General features: G+C 64.2%; 1 non-coding gene across 1 annotated transcript; it reads right to left on the bottom strand.

Annotated features, from left to right (window-relative positions):
* Nucleotides 1-3,785: 3,785 nt before the first annotated feature.
* On the bottom strand, nucleotides 3,786-3,904 carry LOC131871274 (5S ribosomal RNA). The gene has a single exon (XR_009369535.1). It is a non-coding gene; the product is annotated as a 5S ribosomal RNA (ribosomal RNA).
* Nucleotides 3,905-4,346: the final 442 nt, after the last annotated feature.

Raw genomic sequence — 4,346 nt, 5'->3', positions numbered from 1 at the left:
GGTGCGGCGTGCACGAAGTCGGAGCCCGGTTTGCCCCGGGTGTGCACCTCGGGTGCGCACCTCGCGTGCACCTTCGCTGCGGTGGGCACCTTGGCTGGGTTGCGCGCCTTGGTGGGCACCATGCAGTGCACGAAGTCGGAGCCCGGATTGCCCCGGGCGCGCACCTCCGCCAGGGTGGGCACCTTGGTGCGCACAACTTGCCTGGGCTGCGCACCAGGAAGGGCTCAAGATGGCACCCGCGTTCCGTTTTTTTCACTATCTTTCAGAACGGAAATTTTAAAATCTCGTTTTTTTTTGCCTTTTCTGGAAATTAGTGAAGGCAGCGCATCAAAGGTGCGCAACGCTGGTGCGAACCTGGGAGCGCTCCGATGTGTGCTCCAAGGTGTGGCGTGCACGAAGTCGGACCCCGGTTTGCCCCGGGTGCGCACCTCGCGTGCACCTTGGTGCGCACACCTTGGCTGGGTTGCGCGCCCTGGTGGGCACCATGGTGCGCACCAAGGAGCGCTCCGAAGTGTGCTCCAAGGTGCGGCGTGCACGAAGTCGGAGCCCGGTTTGCCCCGGGTGCGCACCTCGCGTGCACCTTCGCCGCGGTGGGCACCATGGCGTGCACGAAGTCGGAGCCCGGTTTGCCCCGGGTGCGCACCTCGCGTGCACCTTCGCCGGGGTGGGCACCTTGGTGTGCAGACCTTGGCTGGGTTGCGCGCCCTGGTGGGCACCATGGTGCGCACCAAGGAGCGCTCCGAAGTGTGCTCCAAGGTGCGGCCTGCACGAAGTCGGAGCCCGGTTTGCCCCGCGTGTGCACCTCGGGTGGGCACCTTGGTGCGCATGCCTTGCCTGGGCTGCGCACCAGGGCGGGCTCAAGATGGCACCCGCGTTCCTTTTTTTTCACTATCTTTCAAAACGGAAATTTTAAAATCTCATTTTTGTTTGCCTTTTTCTGGAAATTAGTGAAGGCAGCGCATCAAAGGTGCGCACCTCGCTGCCCACCACGGTGCGCAACGCCGGTGGGCACCCGGGAGTGCTTCGAAGTGTGCTCCAAGGTGCTGCGTGCACGTTGTCGGAGCCCGGTTTGCCCCGGGTGCGCACCTCGCGTGCACCTTCGTCGGGGTGGGCACCTTGGCTGGGTTTGCCCCGGCTGCGCTCCGAAGCGGGGTTATTGGAGCGCCGCCTCTTTTTTTGTCGGAGCGTTTGGTGGGGTTTCTCGCATTGGCTCTTCCGAGGCCCGGTTGCCACCCTGGCGCGCACGAAGTCGGAAGTAGGGTTAATTGCCCGGGTGCGCACCTTTGCCAGGGTGGGCACCTTACCTGGGCTGCGCACCAGGGCGGGCTCAAGATGGCACGCGCGTTCCGTTTTTTTCACTATCTTTCAAAACGGAAATTTTAAAATCTCCTTTTTTTTTTGCCTTTTCTGGAAATTAGTGAAGGCAGCGCATCAAAGGTGCGCACCTCGCTGCCCACCTTGGTGTGCTCTGAGGTGCGCACCCGGGAGCGCTACGAAGTGTGCTCCAAGGTGCGGCGTGCACGTTGTCGGAGCCCGGTTTGCCCCGGGTGCGCACCTCGCCTGCACCTTGGCCGGGGTGGGCACCTTGGCTGGGTTTGCCCAGGGTGCGCTCCGAAGCGGGGTTACTGGAGCGCCCCCTCTTTTTTTGTCAGAGCGTTTGGTGGGGTTTCTCGCATTGGCTCTTCCCAGGCCCGGTTGTTGGGTGCGCTCCCACACTGGCGCGCGCGAAGTTGGAAGTTGGGTTAATTGCCCGGGCGCGCACCTTCGCCAGGGTGGGCACCTTGGTGCGCACACCTTGGCTGGGCTGCGCACCAGGGCGGGCTCAAGATGGCACCAGCATTCCCTTTTTCTCACTATCTTTCAAAACGGAAATTTTAAAATCTCGTTTTTTTTTTGCCTTTTATGGAAATTAGTGAAGGCATCGCATCAAAGGTGCGCACCTCGCTGCCCACCTTGGTGTGCTCCGAGGTGCCCACCACGGTGCGCAACGCCGGTGCGAACCCGGGAGCGCCCCGATGTGTGCTCCAAGGTGCGGCGTGCACGAAGTCGGACCCCGGTTTGCCCCGGGTGCGCACCTCGCGTGCACCTTGGTGCGCACACCTTGGCTGGGTTGCGCGGCCTGGTGGGCACCATGGTGCGCACCAAGGAGCGCTCCGAAGTGTGCTCCAAGGTGCGGCGTGCACGAAGTCGGAGCCCGGTTTGCCCCGGGTACGCACCTCGCGTGCACCTTCGCCGGGGTGGGCACCTCGGCTGGGTTGCGCGCCCTGGTGCGCACCAAGGAGCGCTCCGAAGTGTGCTCCAAGGTGCGGCGTGCACGAAGTCGGAGCCCGGTTTGCCCCGGGTGCGCACCTTCGCCGCGGTGCGCACCATGGCGTGCACGAAGTCGGAGCCCGGTTTGCCCCGGGTGCGCACCTCGCGTGCACCTTCGGCGGGGTTGCGCGCCCTGGTGGGCACCATGGTGCGCACCAAGGAGCGCTCCGAAGTGTGCTCCAAGGTGCGGCGTGCACGAAGTCGGAGCCCGGTTTGCCCCGGGTGCGCACCTCGCGTGCACCTTCGGCGGGGTTGCGCGCCCTGGTGGGCACCATGGTGCGCACCAAGGAGCGCTCCGAAGTGTGCTCCAAGGTGCGGCGTGCACGAAGTCGGAGCCCGGTTTGCCCCGGGTGCGCACCTCGCGTGCACCTTCGCCGCGGTGGGCACCATGGCGTGCACGAAGTCGGAGCCCGGTTTGCCCCGGGTGCGCACCTCGCGTGCACCTTCGCCGGGGTGGGCACCTCGGCTGGGTTGCGCGCCCTGGTGCGCACCAAGGAGCGCTCCGAAGTGTGCTCCAAGGTGCGGCGTGCACGAAGTCGGAGCCCGGTTTGCCCCGGGTGCGCACCTCGCGTGCACCTTCGCCAGGGTGGGCACCTCGGTGCGCACACCTTCTCAATGTTTTCTTGCCTTTTCTGGAAATTGGTGAAGGCAGCGCATCAAAGGTGCGCACCTCGGTGTGCTCCGAGGTGCGAACCCGAGAGCGCTCCGAGGTGCCCACGAAGTCGAAAGTCGGGTTAATTGCATTGTTTTCCCCGGGTGCGCTCCGAGGTGCGCAACATCGGCGCGCACCAAGGAGGGCTCCGAAGTGCGCTCCAAGGTGCGCGCGAAGTCGAAAGTTGGGTTAATTGTCCGGTTTGCCTCGGGTGCGCACCTTGCGTGCACCTTCGCCAGGGTGGGCGCCTTGGTGCGCACACCTTGGCTGGGCTGCGCACACCTTGGCACCCGCGTTTCCTTCATTTTAAATTTTTTTTTTTTACAATCTCTCAAGTGGGAAATTCTATAATCTCAACTTTTTTTGCCTTTTCAGGAAACTTTTGAATGGAGCGCATCATTGGTGCGCTCCGAAGTGTGCTCCAAAGCTCTCTCCAGCTGCGTGCACCTGCCCCGGCCGCGCACCCGGCCCCGCCCAGCTTCGCTCACCTGTCCCGGGCGTCTGGTGCGGAACCTTAGAGTAAGAAACATCACCGTGCACCTTGGCCAACGTGCGCGACTCGACCGAGCGCGCACTGGCCGAGGTGCACACCGATTTCACCTGGGTGCGCGCGCAGCACCTCGGGCGCACCGGGGTGCGCGCACAACGCCCGGGTTGCACCGTGGCCTGTGTGCTCGGGGCGCCTCGGGTGCGCGCTCGGTGTCGCCCCCGCGCGCGCGGTAGTGCGGGCAGCGCACCCCGGCCCGGCCCGGCCCCGACGAGAACGCAAACGGGCAAAAGGTTTATTCAAATAGCATTGCGACGCCCGGCGAAAAACTAAAAAAGGGTGCAACACCGGGACTTCCCGGGAGGTCACCCATCCCAGTACTACTCCGGCCCAAGCGCGCTTAACTGCGGAGTTCTGATGGGATCCGGTGCACTAACGCTGGTATGATCGCACCCGTTATGAGCTTGTCGCAGTGTGTACTTAGCAAACCGCGACCCACGTGCGAATCCACCCCGGCCACCCACCCCCGTCGAGGTGCACACCCTCCCTCGCGAAGTGCGCCCCGTTCGCCAAGTGTGAGCCCTGCCCGGGTGCGCGCACCTTGCTAGGGCGTCGGGTGTGCACCCGGCCCGGCCTACGTGCGTGCACCTGGAGGGGGCGTCGTGTGCGTGCAGTGTCCCGTCTGCAACGCGGTGCCCACACACCACCTCGGGCGCAACGACCTGCGCTCACATGTGGGCCGAGTGCACCTTGGTGCATGTTCGGGGCGCCTCGGGTGCACGCTCAATCTTGCCCCGGTGCACCAAGGCGCTCGGTTTGCCCCGGGTGCGCACTTGGTGCAAGGTGGGCACCCAAAATAGGGATCAAGCACCAAAACACAAGTTTCGGGATGCAAAA

The sequence above is a fragment of the Cryptomeria japonica genome, unplaced genomic scaffold (assembly GCF_030272615.1).
Source record: "Cryptomeria japonica unplaced genomic scaffold, Sugi_1.0 HiC_scaffold_385, whole genome shotgun sequence".
Lineage (NCBI taxonomy): Eukaryota > Viridiplantae > Streptophyta > Pinopsida > Cupressales > Cupressaceae > Cryptomeria > Cryptomeria japonica.
This window is presented reverse-complemented; position numbering and strand designations above follow the sequence as displayed.